Raw genomic sequence first — 18,947 nt, forward strand, 5'->3', positions numbered from 1 at the left:
AAGATCTGTGAGACTAGATAAATCCTAGATTTTATTCTTCACAAGGGAGAAATATGAAGATGGCATTTTTGAAAGTTTGCTGAAGCCTTCCCTAACATAGAAAATCTAGTGTTTTTTGTGATATTTTTCTTAATTTATTTAATAAGTCATGGAGGTTTAAATCTGACCCTCCCCATATCTTTGAGTATTTCTCACACAATTAAACAAAGAATACTTGTAATTTTATCCACACTAGAATACTTGTACTTGTAATTTTATCCACATTAGAACCAATCAGGGACATCCTGTGTTTTATTTTATGCCCTAGAGCATGCTGCTTCCTCTTTTTTTTTTTTTTTTTTTTTTAAAGTCCTATACCCAATGTGGGGCTTGAACTCACAACCCTGGGATCAAGAGTCACATGCTCTACAAACTGAGCCAGCCAGGCACCCCAATCCAGAGCTCCTGTGTTTTATTTTATTTTATTTAAAAAAAATTTTTTTAATGTTTATTTATTTTTGAGACAGAGAGAGACAGAGATAGACAGAGCGGGAACGGGGGAGGGTCGGAGAGAGAGGGAGACACAGAATCTGAAGCAGGCTCCAGGCTCTGAGCTGTCAGCACAGAACCCGACGCGGGGCTCCAACTCACGGACTGCGAGATCACGACCTGAGCCGAAGTCGGACGCTCAACCAACTGAGCCACCCAGGCGCCCCTCCTGTGCTTTATTTTAAAACACTTTTACAAATATGGTGTCTCAGTTATGTCTTACCACAACCCTGGGAGGTGGTTCTTATGTTTCCTGTAATATAGGTGAGAAAACTGAGGCTCACAGAGGGACAGTTACTTGCCCAAAGACACACAGTGGTTGAATCACTTAGTGGTTGGCCTGAGACCAACCCGTAGATCTCCAAATCTAGATTACAGCTCACATTTAGAGAGATGCCTCAGCAGGTAGGTTAAGGGAGGTGGGGGCAGAGAGTATTTGCTTTGGTATAGGGATGCTTTTACTAAATCCCATTTTCAAGGCTGATAGCCCAGAATAGGTGTAAAGATGGGAAGAAAGAGGATTCTGTTTTATTTCATTTTATATTTTAAGTTTATTTGTTTTGAGAGCAAGGGAGAGAGAACGGGGGTGGGGGGGGGGAGGGAAAGGGAGACAGAGAGAATCCTAAGAAGGCTTCACACTGTCAGCACAGAGCCTGATGTGGGGCTGGAACTCAGGAATCATGAGATCATGACCTGAGCCGAAACCAAGAGTCGGATGCTTAAGTGACTGAGCCACCCAGGTGCCCCAAGAGGATGCTGTTTTAGAGAATGTGCTTCAGAAAAACTTCAAATCTATTTTTGTTTTACTTATTCAAAAAGGCATGCTCCATGTTTTAAATTAATATTTTCCCCAAAGCTATTTTAAATCCAGTTCAATATTAATAATAAAATCTTTTTAAATTGATAAAAGTCCCTGATTATTGATTTATTTTCAAAAACAAAATAAAATAGTATCTCTGTCAGCTCAGGAAAACAACTGAAATCATTTAAGTGTTTACTAAAACTATTGAGATAGAATATTAAATATTCTATGATTGCTATTTTCAAGTAGAAACTAAATGTACTGAAATTAGAGAAGAGGTTCTGTCCTTAACCAGCCCCTAGCACCTAAACCAATGCTAACTAACTGGGTTTCATTCCATAGCATTCTTCTGGTGTGTACCTCTGTGACAAGGCAAAGAGGGAGGAACGTTAAGGTCTTTGGAGCCACAAAAGCTGCTGCTCTCAGTTCTGCTCTGTATTTTGCAAAAGGACATATCTATGAATAAAATGCTGGAATTTAAATTACCATGCAAACAACACTTTCTCTTTTTTTTTAATTTTATTTTAAGTTTATTTATTTTGAGAGAGATAGAGAGAGTGAACGGGGAAGAGAGAGAGAGAGAGAGAGAGAGAGAGAGAGGGAGAGAGAGAATCCCAAGCAGGATCCACGCTGTCAGCACAGAGCCCAATGCAGGGCTTGAGCTCCTGACCCTTGAGAACACAACCTGAGCCGAAACCAAGAGTTGAACACTTAACCGACTGCGCCACCCAGGTGCCCCCCAAACAGCACTTTCCACAGAAATTTCCTGTTTTGAGGATGCATTTCAGTTCACAGTTATACACCAACTCTAAGAAAGTAGTTTCTTGTGTGTTTCATTCTTTTTGTTTTTATTTGCAGTGTATTTAAATACCCTTTACTCTGGGGAGATGGCAGTCAGACAGAGAGGTCCTGAAATTTTTACTTGATGGTGAGATAAACATGAGTTAATGTCACCCGGATCATCTGGATGGTGTGGCAGACTTTGTGAAGGGCAGACCTCACTGGAACTCAGCCTTACGCTCAGTGAAGGGGAATCAATGTGTCGATGATATTTTAATTGGCTGTCTGCATTGTGTGGGCTCATTAGATGATTGCCAACCTTCTTCTTCACTTTGTGCCACACAGACCTGGCCACCGAAGACGCGTTGAAGAAAGAGATGCTGGGAGCAGAGGCTGTTGGACAAGAGACCACAGGGGAAAGAGGAGGGGGCAAAACCTGGAAAGTATAGTGGGGGGGAACGAAAGGTCCCGAGGTGGGAGAAAAGAAAGGCAGCAGAGTGGAGAGCCCAGGAGGGGTTCAGAATAGAGGGGGAAACTCCAGACACCAAGGTTCTGAGAAGATAGAGAGGAAATATAGATGGACAAATGATATCAGGACAGGCAGAGAAAAGCTTCAATAGAGAAAGATAGCCATAGAAGACAGCCTGCCAGGGGAGGGGAGCTGCGGGATGGGGTGTGGGTTGAGGTAAGAGATGACTCTGGTCCAAAGGGCTCCATTGAAGGGCAGGGGTGAGGGCCCCAATTTCCTCCCACTGTGGGAGGGAGACACACAAGCTGGAAATGATGAGCCTAGTCCATCAGAGATGGGGCAGGGTATCAGACAAACTGAGGGAAATGAATGGTCACCACCTTATACCAGGGTGAGGACAATCACTGATGGGGAGCTGGGGGATGGCACTGGACAATGAGGTTAAGGTCATCGTAGAGTGAGCTTGCCCGGCCCTTGAGCAAATGGGCGTGATTCCAAAGACAGCACTTAACTAAAAGAAAAACAAAAATAGCATTATCAGTGGTGGATTTCTCACCTCATCTTGCCCTGTTGAAGAAAGTTTTCTAGAAAATAAAAATATCTGGGGCTCCTGGGTGGCTCAGTCGGTTAAGCGTCTGACTTCGGCTCAGGTCATGATCTCGCGGTCCGTGAGTTCGAGCCCCGTGTCCGGCTCTGTGCTGACAGCTCAGAGCCTGGAGCCTGTTTCAGATTCTGTGTCTCCCTCTCTCTCTGACCCTCCCCCGTTCATGCTCTGTCTCTCCCTGTCTCAAAAATAAATAAACGTTAAAAAAAATTTTTTTAAGAAAATAAAAATATCTGAAATCCAACCCTCCTTGTAAAGAAGTCACCCATATGCAATAGCAAAAAAAAGGGCAGGGGAAGCAAATATCCATCAATAAGGAACAAATACTTTGTCTGTCTCTTAGTTGCAAGTTTGTACCATAAAAAAAAAAAAAAAAAAAAAAAAAAAATCATTCCTACTTTCCCACCACCCAGCCTCTGATAATCACCATTTGACACTCTGTTTTTATGAGTTTGGCTTTTTAGATAGAACATAAAGTTGATATCATACAGTATTTATCTTTATGGATTCATTCATTGACTGGCACTTACGTTGTTTCCATATCTTGTCTATTGTCATTAATGTAGCAGTAAACATGGGAGTGCATACAAATAAATAAGAAACAAGTGATAATACCCAGACTAAGTCATACTATGCAGTAGCTAAAAACAAGAGATGAGGACATACACTGGAAGATAAATCATAAACCCAGAGTTTGATTCCAGTGGATATGTGTGTATGTCCAAATGAGGTCACCATGGGAAATGCCCTGAATTGTAGACAGTGATAATGCCCTGGGGGGGGGGCGGGGAGGCAGTGACTTGACTCACTCCAAATACTTTGGGTCCTTGAAAAAAAAGTCACGATAAAGATGACATGGAAGGAGAGACAGCAGAAACAGGAATCTCTCTACATTTGCAAGAACATCAGGAAGGAGGGAATAAAGGTATCTGGAACCATCTGCATGATCTATATTAACCTTAAGGGGAAGTGCCTGGCTGAGGCTGGGAAGGAATGGGGCACCACTCTGAGAAGGCTCTTATTTTCGTGGAGTGGGTAGAAACTAGAAATAACATGTTGCCACTGATAATAACAATATGCTGGGTCTTGTCTGGAGATCTCAGAACACTTTTAAGGCACACATTTCTTATCCTTGGGAGACAGTCTGATAGCATCGTCCATAGGGTAATTAAGGGCTGCTAGTCTGACCACACAATGAATCATTAGAAAGCCCAGAATCAGAACTCTGACTTGGAGCCTGCCTGGGTTCTGGAATGTGTTGCCTCATACTGTCTTAGAACTTTAACTCTGGCAGCCACCTGCCAGACTAGCCAAGCCTGCCTAACTTCTGCTCACCTCAGCTTAAACGTCACTTCCTCAGAGATACCTTCCCTTCACCTGCTGCAGCTCTCACTTACCTCCTGGGCTCCCCACGGTCTGTCCTTCTATCTGCATTGGGGCTTACCACCTGTGGCGCTTACCCCTCCAGCAGACTGCAGGGCATCCCCTGAGCAGGAGCCTGCTTCATCCTCTCTGTTTACCACTACATTCCTAACACCAATACTTCCAGAATCACTTCACGGTGGTTCCCTCTATCTCAAACCTGGCACTTGAAACTTGGTGTTAGGTAGGTGGGGTTGTCAAGGAAGATGCTGGAACAAATCCCTGCATTTCCTGAGCGGGTTAGCTGGTGACTGTGTGAACCTACAGTCCCCGTGGTATGTGTGATTCAGTGCCCTCACCCTGGCAATCGGCCGTTTGGTGAGATGAACGCCTGCCTACACCCAAGACTCCAGGTGCTCAGCTGCAAGCCTGGTGGTTAGAAGTGGCACAGGGGCAGACCCAGAGGGGAGGGAGGGACACAGATGACTGTATCCCTCAGCCACATGGCCTTGCCAGGCACCAGGGAGCCAGGGAACAAATGAGGGGTGTTGCCAAGAAGGGTGAGTATCACCCTTCCTCCAGCTCCTCTGCCAGCAGCAGCCCCCGCCCTGTGGGAACGACACGCTGAAAATCCCTCTTCCGAGACCCAGGGGAATTTTCAGCTTTTCTCTGCTCCCTTGGAGGAGGAGACACCAAAGTGCAGCTCTTGTGTGTGGTTCTGTTGAGCTCCACCAGATCCCTCCCACCCCCTAAGTAGCGAGAAACAATGACAGTGAGCAGATGTTTGCCCCCAAGCTGCTCAGGGCGAGGCAGCATCTCCCACTCCTGCCTTGGTGTGGGAGCCCCCCCCCCCTGGAGGAAGAGGATGCCTCCCAGTGGGTGGGAAGAGGGAGGGGTGGGGCATAGATTGAAGGAAGGAGAGCCAGGCCTAAAAGGTGCGGCAGATGGTGCCGAAAGGGAAATTCCTGTGTGCCAGAGACGGTGTCCTGGTTCTGTGTCCCAGCAGCTCTCTCCCCGACCCTCACCCTTCTGAGCTCATACTTCACGACACCCTCGTAAATGGAGTCCTGGGGTGGAAGGCCCCGCACCTTGCCCAGTGCACAGGCCATCCTACGCCTTCCTAAACCTTCATCCCCCACCCGCATGGGCCTTGCCTCCTTGGCCAGTCAGAATGATTTGCCAACAGCTTAGGGCCTTCTGTGCCTAAAGCCCACACTGCTTCCCTGGAACTTTACTCAAGTCTTATTCCCTAGAGCTGCAGAGAAGTTCTGCACGAGAACATTTCTAGCATCCTGGGAAATCGCTGAGTTGTTTGCGTTATCCTGTCTTCACTCACCTCAGATCACAAGTAGAGAGCAAGGAAGCCGGAGACCCTCAAGGTTTAGGATTCCAAGGTTCAGTGTGCGCCTGACTGCTCAGCTGGGAGTTTCCTTTGCTTTTATGGATTTCAAGTGAGAACCACTTTACCGGTCAAGTAAATGGACCCCTAAAAACAGTGGACCCCCAAAACCACTGGACAGGAGTTTAGGGAGGTAGGGGTGCCATTTCTCAGGTGGATCAAAAGCAGACGAAGATTCCCTTGGGGTGGGGGAGGACCTAGGTCCCCAGGTGTTCTCTGTGGGGAAACAGACTACTGCCCTCCTCTGAATAGAATTGGAGGTCCCCATCCTCCTCAACACCCCCAACCCATCTCTACTATGGAACATTTTCATTTTTTCTTGGTAGAATGGGAAGCACTTTTCAAAGTTACAAGAACCTTCTGATCATGGCACTATTGGATATCCGAGAGCCAAGAATCATTTTTGTCTTCCTACAGGTGAGGGAAATGAGGTCACTTGTCAAGAAATGTACATTTTCTCAGAAAACATTGTTGCAATGGAAGCAGCAAGGCATAAAACAGAACCCAGGAACTGTTGAAAAGGTCGGTGGGTGTGTGTTCCTTGGGACTAGAGAGCCACCACAGACAGACTCATTCTTGGATGACATTCTGACTCTAAGCCTTCAAAATCCCCTCTTGGAGAGTGACGATCTGCTGGTTGGTTCTGGGATTCAGGTCACCCTCCTCACTGTAGGTTGGTGGCCTGACATTTCCAGGCCATGGCACAGTCTCAGACTTACCAGATCCTGTAACCCGTGATCTGCTCTGCCTTTCAGCTATCACCCACCCTGTCTGAGCCTCAGTTCACTCACTTGTATCCAGAAGCCTCAACAGATAATTGAATAATTAAGTGAAATCATGTAAGTATGAATGGCTCTGATAGATCTTAAGAACTCCAATATTACTTTCCCCTTTTCTTAGGTTTCCCTTAAAGAGAAGTGGGGGTGGGGCATCCCTAAATGCAGACCTCCTCACTGCTCAGAGGCAAAGCCCACTGGCCAAAGTCCTGACAAGGTAACACCCGCTAGTTCCTCCTGAACGTTCTCTGCCATGAGGATATAGTAGATAGTCTCAGCCTCGCAGGAGGTCAGTAGCACTCTCTCTGTTTTCACAGCTAAGGAAACTGAGGCTCAGAAAGATGAAACAGTTTATCCAAGGTCACAGAATTACAGAGGACAGCAAGGCTGGACTTCAGACTCTCGATCCCCTGTATTAACCACCAGACAGTGTTACCTGCCTCTCGCCCACCACTGCAGCAGAAAGGCAAACTCATTCCTGCATTCACCTCATAAGAACCTTGGCGTTATCTTCCTGGGGAGGCCTAGCCGGCCACACAAACAACCAAAGCAGTTTAGGGTGAAGGTCAGGGGCTGGCCGAACACGGGAGGCAGTCTCAGGCTGTGTCTGGCTGTGATTATGTCAGAGACTGGGCTGAAATACTGTAAGTGGTTAGGAGGGTGAAAGCGTGGGGTTGGGGGGGTGGGGCTGGTTAATTGAGATGGGAGGGGAAGGTGGGGGTGAGTAGGCGCATCCAAGCTTTCAGATCCGGTGCTGTTCCCGTAAACAAGTACAACCCTCAGCTCCCTGGAGGGCCTGAGGAGCAAATGTGCGCATCTCTGCCTCCTTCCCAGCAGCTGTTCGCTGGAGGACACAGCCCTGCCATCTCTACAGTCCTTCACCAGGCTTTCCCCAGCCCCCAGCTCCAGCCTCAGGAAGTGGAGCTGCTGAGAATCTCTCCTCCAGCCTCGCCTCCTGCCGAGAGTGTCCTCTGCGTGAGCATTTCCTGGCCTAATTAAGCTGGGTAATGAGTAGCTAAGAGGGAGGGGATAAAAGCCCTAGGCGGCTTAGAGCTGGGACAGTTTATGACAGGGGCGTCTGCAGCTGGTGACACTCTTAGGAAAGTTATTTCTCATAACCTGGGAAGTTGCATGCTGTTTCCATAGCACAGTGAGCCCCAAGGTAAGCACAGGGTATATTGCACTTAAGAGGGACCAGCTGGAGGGTCCTGAGAGGGTCCTGAGTGGTGTGGTACTGGGGGGGGGTCTGAGAAAAGGACTGATCCCAGCTGTGGAGCAGTCCTGAGCCGCCCAGGCTAATGCCCTTGGCTTAGCCCCAGGCCGGGGTGTCCTTGGTGACCACGTGTGACTCCCCAGGGCTGGGGTTTTATGTTTCATTTGAATGATAGGACTGTGCACTGTGGGCAGTTTCCTAAGACCGTGTCCGCCCCGAGTAAGGAAATCTGAGCCAGACGCTGATCCTGACTCCCCTCAGTCCTCTTTTAAGGTGCCCAATATTGTGTCCTGGAAAATACCAAGCGCCCAGCAGCCAAGCAGGAGCCCTGGGGGACTGGGGAAGGCTGACAGCAGCCTGGCCTTTCAGAGACCTTCAAAGGCCAAAAGTTGACTGTTTCCACTTCCAACCTCTGCCTCAAGAACCCAACTCCACAACCACAGCCTGTGTACCTTGGCACCGTGTCTATTTCATTTGTTTAAATCACTTTGCACTGAGGCATTAGTTGGCCACCCCCCACCCCGCACCCCCTGCTCTGGTGTGTGAGGGGGAGGCAGTGTGTTGGGGCCTGGGTCTTGGAGTAGGTTTCATCACTAGAACAAGGGTTTCCCCCTGTACAATCAGGGCTTTGGCGATGCCTAGCCTGCAATGTGCTATGAGCGCACAACCTCCACTGTCCATGAGTGGGGGGAATTGCCAAAACGTGGCCACATTTCCCAGGCCTTTCAAATTAGGGGACAGTATGTGCACTTTTACACCCAGGAGCAACTTGCTCTGATTATCAGTGTAGAGAAGAGCTGTACCCAGTGAATGTTACTGATGATGGAAGAGCTCAGCCTTCCTCCTGCACTCCAAAATCGCTATTTTGAACTTTTCTAATTTTCTTTCTTTTTTTTTAAGTAGGCTCCATGCCCAATGTGGGCCTTGAACTCAAGATCAAGAGTCATATGCTCTACCAACTAAGCCAGCCAGGTGCCCCTTGATCCTTTCTAATTTTCTGAAGAAGACTGTTTCAGGCCATGTCCTCATAACCCCACTTCCTCTTGGTGGCCAGAGCTCAGGGCCCACAGCTACAGGAAATTTGCAGAGTCCCTCCTTTTTTTTGTTTCTCTTCACTCTCTCCCCTTTGCTGTTCTCATAATCTTATCTACCCTCTTGGCCTGCTTCTCTTTCTTTTTAACCCATTTTTTATTGAGATATAATTAACATATAATTTGTATGAGTTTAAGATATAAAAAAACGGTTTGCTCCATGTATATATTGTGAAATGCTTCTCTTTCCAAAGGAGAATGGTCAGATCACAAATAACCTGGTGTCTCCCATCTTTCCCTCCTGCTGTAGTTGTCCTTGGAATGGAAGGAGACTTGGTGGCCAGACGCCTGACTGGGGAGGGCAGGTCTGAGCTGCACCCCCCTCCTCTGCAAGGACGCCTGGGACTCTCAGAATTCTGAAAGGGGGGTTCTGGAGTTCAGAAGAGCGGAGAGCAGGCCTGGTGGCTTTCACTGTGACCTGACCACCCTGCACTGGGTGGCCAAGCCCAGAAGTCTCTGGCATCCTCCAGCCCTGCAGCAGCTGGGCAGGCCCTGAGAGCCAACTTACTCGGAATGTGTAATCCTGGTTAAAAAGAGAAAGGGGGAAAGATCTTGTAATTTCCCAGGACACAGACAATTGAAACCTTATACTCTTGTCAAGGGAGTCCTTTCACTAAGAGAGGCAGGGAGAGACAGGGAGAGGGAGGAAGAAGGCAAAGGAGGAAGGAAGGAAGGTGTGAGAGAGGCCATTCGGGACCCAGCACTGGGCCCAGCTAGGCCATGAGTGCTCCGTGTGTCACCTACCCCAGTCATTGGCCTGATGCTGACTCTTGAGGAGAGCTGAGAGAAGAGGTCTACTGTGTGTGAGAGCAGCAGTGCCCGTGGCTTTTACACACCTGCCATCCCCCTCTGTCCTCTCTCCTTTGGAGCCTCTGTCCCTTCTCCAGAGGACCAGCAGCTCCTCCTTGCCTTCCCTGCCTTTTGTGGGAGGGGGGTCAAATGCAGTTGATAAAAATGCACAAAGGCCTTCAACACACCAATAAGCAGTTCTTTCCTTCTTTCATCCAGCAAATAGTCATTGATCAATTGGATGAATGAAAGAAATACTATTCCATGCAGTCAAATGCATGGTCAGGGAGGAAAACCAGTCCAACCTGACTTGGAAGGGTCCTGGTTGCTCACCCTTTTTCAACTACAAAGGATTGCAGGTGTTTATCGGGCTAAAACCACAGAAATTTAGGGAGGCTGCTTTGGGACAAGCTCTGTGCTAAGTGTGGTTTGGGAGACACTGACATATATGGCAAAGCATCTGTCCGTGAGGTATAGCATGCCATCTGGCTGGAACAGCAAGGCCGTGAGCCCAAACAACTGGGGAACAATATACAAGGAAGTCCAATATAGAGCCCAAAGGTGTGATAGGGCCAGGGAATGGCCCCACAGGTCAGTTCTTTTGTATCTTACAGAGAAGGCTTTTTTAAGGTGAAAATTCCTAATGTCACTCTCTGAGTCAGCAGTGGTTTGTTGAGCTCCCATGGTGTGCCCAGTACTGGCCCAGGCACTGGTGATACAGCTGCGAACACAACAAACTCGCCACCCTGGAGGAGCTCACCCTACAAGACTTGACTTCATTCTCATCCATGCACTTTTGTATTTCACAGTTCATTCATTCATTTACTCATGTGCCATCCTTACTCAAAAAGGAATTAAGGTAGTTTATAATTAATGGATAAAACCAAAAACCAAAAACCAGATTAACAGTTGAGGTCCAGGCTGTAAAGGAAGCTAGGGCAAGAGAATAGTTATACCAGACAACCTAGATTCAGGGAAGTGTGTAACACTGAGCCTAAAAATCAGCTCTGAGCTGCCTGGTGGTTGTGTCAAAAAGGGAAATAGCGTGTCTGATAAAAGAAGTATTTCTTGTGCAGGTCCCTTTGGGAACTAACATCTAGGCTCACTTATGACCACTATCCCATATGTACTCAGCCATGATCCAGTGCACGCAGTTTCTGCAGAAGCACAGGGCATTTGGCTCCTTGGCACATGTGTTCTCTCATCTGGAATGTTCTGCCTCCTTAATCTGAGTGAAGACCATTGGCCGTGCTTCAAGACCCAGCGCAGACATTATTTCGGCTCCGTGTCCTGTGATCAGGGCCGGATGTTTCTCTGTGTCCACAGTCCTCCTACCCTGCTCCGTCATAGCCCTCTCAGGGCACTGTAGCTGGTCCTTGTTTCTTTCCCCACCATCAGGTGAGCTTCTCCAGAGGTAGAGCCCTGTCTCCCATCTCCATGTTCCCAGGGCCTAGCACAGTGCCTGGTTCAGAGTATCCAACAAGTGTTTGCTACAAACAAACAAAAAAAAATTTTTGCACTTATTTACATGCCAAGCACAATGCTAATTTTCTTGCAAGTATTTAACCCTTACAATTTTACCCTGTAACATTGGTGCTATTATCATGCCAGTTTCACAGATGAAGAAACAGATTCAGTGGATTGCCTGAGGAATCCTAGTACGGAGCTAGCCTTCTAACGCAGGTTGGCCTCACTTTGAAGCCATTGGGGGGTATGAGGCATTTTTAATTCATGGCCTTTAATTAGAATTATTTTTTTCTTTAATTAGATTGTGAAGAAAAGAGTGAAAGTCTTCTCTCTCCCACAGTGGCTAGCACAGTGCTTTCTAGTAGGAATTTGCAAAAGCTTTTCTGGCAGCAATAGGTCTTAACAAAGACAAGTGGAGAATTACACTGCTGGCTTGCAGTGCAGTAAGACGGAACTTTACGTTGCCCTAATTAGCCAGTTGGTTTAATCACATTTGTGGTGCTCACAGGCCTTAGAACTTCCAGCTGGAAGGGACCTTAGCTCTCATCAACTCTTAACTCCCACATTTCACAGCCAAAGAAACAGTTGCAGAGAGATGAAATGGCTTGTCTAAGGGCACACGTCTCATTAGTTACAAAGCAAGGGCAGAAACAGATCTGACTCCTACCACCCTGAATCATTCTCCACTTTGATGCACAAATTCAACTCCATTCTTCAAATAAGGTGAGAGGAAAGTCCAGAAGTGGGGAATTCCCTCTAAGACAGTGAGTGCCTCCTGGAGGGAGGGTGGGGGAGGTCAGCGGTGGGCACCGGCCAGCCTCTCCTTCCAGCCTGTTCAATAGCAGCCACTGCTTCTCCTTCCCCCTCCCACACCCACCATATTTCTTAGGGTCACTCATTGCCTTTTCCATGACTACATCTTCCTTCTCGGGTTGTGAGAGCCTCTCTTGCTTAAAACAAAGGTATCAGCGAGCATCTATCCTAACATTTACTGACTCCGTACTATGAGCACAGCCTTGGTTCAGACTCCTAAAAGGAGGCCTGTTCTCCTAGCTCCTGACACCAGTTCTCAGCCAGGTCCTCTTTTGCCCCCAGGGGACACCCAGCTAGTGTCTGGAGACATTTCGATTGTCATAAGGAGGGGTTGGTGGTACCAGCATCTAGTGGGTGGAGGCCAGGGATGCTACTGAAAATCCTGTAAGACACCAGACAGGTCCCCACAGCAAAGAATTCCTTGACCCAAAATGTCAGTAGTGCTGAGGCTGGGAAACCCTGCTCTCCAAGGAGAAGGAGGGAAGAAGTGTTCACTTACTTCTACCTGGAATATTTCACCTGCCTCCTCCCACCTCATGCAGCGGTTCTACATGGACCTTTTCAGAGTCTCTGGGTTTGTACCCGCCTTTCCACTGTCCATTTTCCGTTTGGTGTTTCCATTTTGTCTCCCACAGAATTTAAACAATTTTACCGAGCACCAGGTGGGGCCTCAGCAGAATGCTTGGTGTTGCAGGCATGTTTCATTAACTTTGCCTTGTCACTTCACTTCACCTGAAAAATATGGAGTAGTGATAGTATTTCCATTTTACCGATAAGAGAACAGGCTCAGAGAGGTAATGTAACTTGTCCAGGGTCATTCCACCATTCACCGTTTCAAACCCAGCTCCTTGCTATCCAGTCTAATGTTGCTGCTACTTTCCACAAAATAGCATTGGTTTATGCAAACAGATTTGAAACATTTAGCAAATGGAAGCCAGGTTTATTTTCCTCAAACAAATCCACTCCCTGCTTGTCCATAAAACAGTAAAGAGAGAGCTCTGAGTTGTATGTCAAGTATACTTCAATTACAATTTTTACAATTTATTTATTTATAATGTTTATTCATTTCTGAGAGACAGAGAAAGAGTGTGAGCACGGGAGGGGCAGAGACAGAGGGAGACACAGAATCCGAAGCAGGCTCCAGGCCCTGAGCTGTCAGCACAGAGCCCACTGTAGGGCTCGAACCCATGAACCATGAGATCATGACCTGAGCCAAAGTCAAATGCTTAACTGACTGAGCCACCCAGGTGCCCCTACAATTTTTTTTTTTTTTTTTTTTTTTTTTTTTTTGAGAGCTCCGAGGAACTAGGGAAGCCTGAGGGTGAAGACAGGCTAGTACACTGTCTTCTCTGTTACTTTGGCTTCAGCTTCTGAGAACTCAGGTGAGCCAGTAGTAACCCAAATTTAAACTCTAAATTGCCAAGGAGTCCTCTGGGGGATCCTCCTGACACACACCTCCCCTCCCTGGGAGGCACTCACCCACCCACCGAGGTCTTCAGTAATGCCTACCATTGGCACTGGGGACTTATTAAACAGCACCAACTCAGAGCTTCTGCCTACCAGAGTCTGTTGTGACAACCTTTATTTTGGTAATAAGAATATACCATGTGTGTGTGTGTGTGTGTGTGTGTGGGTGGGTGGGTGAGAGAGAGAGAGAGTGAGAGAGAGAGAGAGAGAGAGAAAGAGAACATGCATGCAGGCTACCAAAAAGATGGCCTTTATTCAGGGTTTAAACTGGGCCTTGGCCTCCTGGCCTCTCTGAGCTGTTTCCTGCTGCCCTCCATCCCAGGGATCTGCCTCCCCTGCAGTCTGGATTGGAGCTGGGCCCCTCCTGGCTTCTGCTCAGGTTAACCCCTTCCTTCTAGCTTTCCTGTGCTTGGCAGAGGGGCTCTGGGCCAAGTGGCCAGACACTCACTGGCTCCAGGGCTGTGGATGCCATAAACTCATTTTCCTTGGGGACCCAGAGCTCCACGAATTACTTTCAGAAAGCACAACTGTTTTGTTTGAAATGGCTCTGGGAAGGGGGAGAGCCCAGGGCTCTGTACACATGTTCCTCATTTGCCATTGGTGGGGAGCAAGGGGCAGAGGGGGGCTGTGGAGGGGCGAGCGGAGGGTGTGCTGGGGAGGCAGGCACAGGAGGGGAGAGCCGGCGGCAGCTGCTGCTGCTGGGAAGTTTGGCTTCAGGGAGGAATGGAGGGAGAGAATGCTAGGAAGAAGGGGTGGGACTTGGGGACAGGGGCGGTGTCATGGGGGAGGAGGGAGCAGGTGGTGACTTGTTTATCTGCTCAGCTGTTTTGTGTCCAGGAGCCTGAGAGAGAGACAGAAGCAGCTGGGAGAAGAGAAAGCAACCCGGCCAGGGGCCCTCGTGGTCCCTCTGCCCTAGCCACGGGTTCTGAAACCACAGCAAAACCACCAGAGAGTGATTCACAGGGGTATAGGCTGCCCTCCGCCTACTCTGAAAGGTTTCTTTGGGGCCCATATGCTAGTTTCTGCTGGGCAAACACCCTGGCAATGCCCTCCTGGCCTTGGAGCAGCGGTGCTGATGGGTAGGCATTCCTGCTGGGTTAATACTGGCACAGAATCACGTAAATTTTCCTGGGCCTTAGTCTGCTGTTCTCCCATATGTGGCTTGGCACGGTCCTTGGGGGCCAACCAGCTAGCTCTTAGCTTTGGTATCAGCCGGACCAAACCAATGAAAATTGTCCCTGGTGGAAACAGGATACCTGTCCCCACCCCTGCTCTGTTCTCCCCAGTGACTCCCCTCACTTTCAAGGCAGCCCAGTTTGGATTTCCCTCTTCAACTGCCCAAGACCTTATTGGTCTCCTTCAAGCCCCAGTGCTAGTCACATTTGCATGCTAAATTGTTCGTTGGCAAGGCTAGGCTGCAACTCAATTTGCCTTGATGTCTTTTGACCAGGTTAATAAACACACCAGCCCTCTCTGCACCTGAGGATCTGGAACAAAGTTATGCTCTAATTATAATGCAATTTCAAGAGTTTGCTTGTCCCCGCCCCGTTGGCTCTTTCTCCATCTTATTATTTTCTTGTTGTTTGTTTAAATGAGAACATTTACTGGAACTTCTGTAGATGACTCCCTTTCCCTCCTCCCCTAGAGATGAGTCTGATGCCAGCGGACTTTTTTTTTGCCTCCCTCTGAGTGCACAAAGCCAAGGCATCTCTGTTGACAAAGGGTCTGCTTCTTTGGCACTGAGCCTGGTGTTTGGGGACACTAAGAAACACAGATGCCTTTTGCATACATCTCTGATGCAGTCAGTGGCCACCAGCTTTTTTAGCAGCCCAAAACAACAACTCAGGAAGACCACAAGTCCCAGCTTGCTGCTCTCTGAGCACAATGCCCATCAGAACTGTATGGCGCCCACAGAGTGGGAAGGATGGTAAAGGCCTGTGGGCGGATGGATGGATTTGGGGAAGGAAGAACAGTGAGACTGTCTGTGGGGTGGTGAGGCAGAGTGACTGTCTCGTGGGAGAGGCTGGCCCGAGTGGGAAGGGGTGGGAGTATGGAGTCAGTGGCTAGCTTCTAGTTAGTACCTGTTTTGCTCCTAACAAGGGAAGTGGTTCAGGGCTAGGTATTTCCCTTCTCTGGACCCTGCTGTGTAAAATGCAGTACTAGAGCCTCTGATCTCAGAGTCCTTTTCTACTTGACAAATCTGCTTGCTTTTAGATTGCTAATTTCTTTGCCTCTAGCCCATTTCCTTTTCCAGAGGCCAGGTAACCAAATAAAATCACCCCTTAATGGTGGTTGCTAATATAGCCAGCTCAAGTGACTGCCTGTTTTCCTGAACCCAGATGCTCTAGCTGTAGCCCAGTTAAAACTTTCATCATGGGGAAGCTCTGGAAGTTTCCTTCTTACAGGTCGGGGGGCTCCAAAGGGCAGAAGAGCCAAGATACCATCTTTGAGCATTTCCTGTCCAGTTTTATATGGAATCAACGGCCCCTCCACCAGACCTCCTGTGCCATGTATACCTTCTCCCTCTTTTGGAAAGTTCCCTGAGCTCCACCTTATACAAGTAAGATTAGTGCTCTTTGGCTTCAGATGTAATCTGTTCAATTTTCCAAATGTTTTTTGAGCACTTAGTCTGTGACCAACATTGCTGGACCTGAAGGAATGCAGAAGCCATATGACCTGGTCCTGATCCTAACAGAATTGGCTGACCTGTTGGTAGCCAATGCTTACATACAAGACCATTAGAGGACTACTCTGTCCTACATCTCCCATTCTCCCTACAACCTTAATGAACATGGGAAAAGAAGGTGAGAGTGGAATTTCTTCCTATGTCTAAGAAAACTGGCTGTGACTGGGGTGCCTGAGTGGCACAGGTTGGCTGAGCATCTGGCTCTTGATTTCAGTACAGGTCATGATCTCATGGTTCGTTAAGCTCGAACCCCAAGCTGGGCTCTGTCTGACAGCACGGAGCCTGCTTGGGATTCTCTCTCTCTCTCTCTCTCTCTCTCTCTCTCTCAAAATAAATTAAAAAAGAAAAAGGAAAACTGGCTATGAGAAATTTATTCAGTTAGATTGCACTTAGAAGTACTCTATCTGGGCTCCTGGGTAACTCAGCCAGTTAAGCATCTGACTGTTGGTTTCAGCTCAGGTCATGATCTCACTGTTTGTGAGTTTGAGTCCCACATCAGGCTCCATGCTGACAGCTCTGAGCCTTCTTGGGATTCTCTCTCTCTCTCTCTCTCTGCCCCTCTGCCACCTGTTCTCTCTCTCTCTCTCTCTCTCTCTCTCTCTCAAAATAAATGAATAAACAAAAATAATTAAAAGAAAAAAAAAGAAGAGGTGCCTGGGTGGCTCAGTTGGTTAAGAGTCTGACTTTGGCTCAAGTCATGATCTCATGGCTCATGGGTTCAATCCCCATATTGGGCTCTGTGCTGACAGCTCAGAGCCTGAAGCCTGCTTCAGATTCTGTGTCTCCCTCTCTCTCTGCCCCTCCCTGACTCACACTGTAGTGCTCTTTCTCTCTCTCTCAAAAATAAATACATATTTTAAAAAATTAAAAAAATTTTTGAATACCAAAAAAAACCCCACAAAAAAACTTTTTTGAAGACCTGTTGTATGGGGCGCCTGGGTGGCGCAGTCGGTTAAGCGTCCGACTTCAGCCAGGTCATGATCTCGCGGTCCGTGAGTTCGAGCCCCGCATCAGGCTCTGGGCTGATGGCTCAGAGCCTGGAGCCTGTTTCCGAGATTCTGTGTCTCCCTCTCTCTCTGCCCCTCCCCCGTTCATGCTCTGTCTCTCTCTGTCCCAAAAATGAATAAACGTTGAAAAAAAAAAAAAAAAAAGAAGAAGACCTGTTGTATGCAAGCTCCTATGGCAGAATGAGGGTTTGGGTGGGGAGATAGACAAGTCAGGCGTGATTCTTCTCAGCGAGCTTATAATCTCTAAAAATATTCTTCAAATCTGTATTTTTGGCCCACTTTTCCATATGAGTTATGTGATCATTTTCTCAAATTCTGTTAAGTTCACTGGTGTTTTATGGAAAATGTGCTAAGTCTGCTAATTGATTGGGGAGCCTCAACTTCATTTTTGGTCTTCATAGCCAGGAATGACTTTCTACTCTAGTAAATCATTCTAACTTCAGGGCCCAGACTTGCTGCCTGTTATCTTACTGTGCTATTTCTTTTTTCCATCTTTATTGACATAAAATTGACTCATGACATCCTGTAAGTTTAAAGTGTACAGTGTGTTGATTGATACATTTATATCTTACTATGCTTTTAACTCTGTTCCTATTCTTGCTGGGAGGCATGCCCAGGAGGGACTTTTGCTCTTCTGTATAGGGTCTGTCTTCCTCAGGGGCCCCTTTACAGGAGACATATTTATCTTCATTCCAAGTCACCAATTAGGAATCCCACCTTGGTTGTCCAACCCTAGAACCAGTTCTTCCTGCTCTGCTTCTAGGGGCCTCAGCAGACTCTAAGCTCCTTCAAGCCTCAGAGAGTCCAGGCTGAAGCATCAGGGGAGCCCAACAGCTGGGCAGAACACCAAGGGAGGAGACCAGCTGGGCAAAACTTGACCAACAGAGGCCCTGGCTTCAGGTCTCCATCCTATGATCATCCTCATTTAGTTTGTAAACTTTTTGTTATGAAAGCTCCCCCCCCATTTTTATTATGTTTGAAATACATACAAATAGAAAGAACTGTACAAAGAATCTTCATATATCTACCATCCAGATTCAACAATGGTAAATATTTTGCCATATTTGCTCATTCTATCTATTCTCTATCCCCCACCTGTTATCTCTATGTCTTCGAATTATTTTAAAGTAAATTACAAACAGTGATTTTCCCCTTCAGAAACATCTCCAGAAAGTAAGGATATTGTCCTAGAAAATAATTATCTAATTTAATTTAATAACAGGGCCATATTCAAGTTTTCCCATCTGCCCCCAAATATCTTTCAAAGTTGGTTTTTTGAAACCAGGATACAATCAAGAATCATGAATTGTGTTTTGTTGTTATTTTTCTCATCCATTTTAATCTAGAACAATCACTTCTCCTTTTACAGTGTTGGTGATTCTTTTTTTTTTTTAAGTTTATTTTTTAAGGGAGAGAGAGAGAGAGAGAGAGAGAGAGGAGAGGAGGGGCAGAGAGAGAGAGAGAGAGAGAGAGAGAGAGAGAGAATCCCAGGCAGGCTCCACGCAAGCACGAGATCATGACCTGAGCCAAAGTTAGACACTTAACCAACTGAGCCACCCAGGTGCCCCTCATTTTTTTTGTTTTTTGTTTCTTTGGTTTTTTTTTAATGTTTATTTTTGAGAGAGAGAGAGAGAGAGAGAGAGAGAGAGGTAGAGAGAGGGGGACAGAGGATCCGACGTTCGCTCTACACTGAC

General features: G+C 47.3%; 1 long non-coding RNA gene across 4 annotated transcripts; it reads left to right on the forward strand.

Moving 5' to 3' along the window:
- Nucleotides 1-4,468: 4,468 nt before the first annotated feature.
- Nucleotides 4,469-18,902, forward strand: LOC123590821. Of its 4 annotated transcripts, XR_006708993.1 has the most exons (6): nucleotides 4,469-4,597; nucleotides 5,887-5,996; nucleotides 6,362-6,466; nucleotides 6,700-6,783; nucleotides 7,558-7,882; nucleotides 18,891-18,902. It is a non-coding gene; the product is annotated as an uncharacterized LOC123590821 (long non-coding RNA). The 4 variants fall into 4 exon arrangements; XR_006708992.1 differs by lacking the exon at nucleotides 18,891-18,902 and having other exon boundaries at nucleotides 5,799-5,996; nucleotides 7,558-10,878; XR_006708994.1 differs by lacking the exon at nucleotides 18,891-18,902 and having other exon boundaries at nucleotides 7,555-10,878.
- Nucleotides 18,903-18,947: the final 45 nt, after the last annotated feature.

The sequence above is a fragment of the Leopardus geoffroyi genome, chromosome B4, assembly GCF_018350155.1.
Source record: "Leopardus geoffroyi isolate Oge1 chromosome B4, O.geoffroyi_Oge1_pat1.0, whole genome shotgun sequence".
In the NCBI taxonomy this organism is placed as follows: domain Eukaryota; kingdom Metazoa; phylum Chordata; class Mammalia; order Carnivora; family Felidae; genus Leopardus; species Leopardus geoffroyi.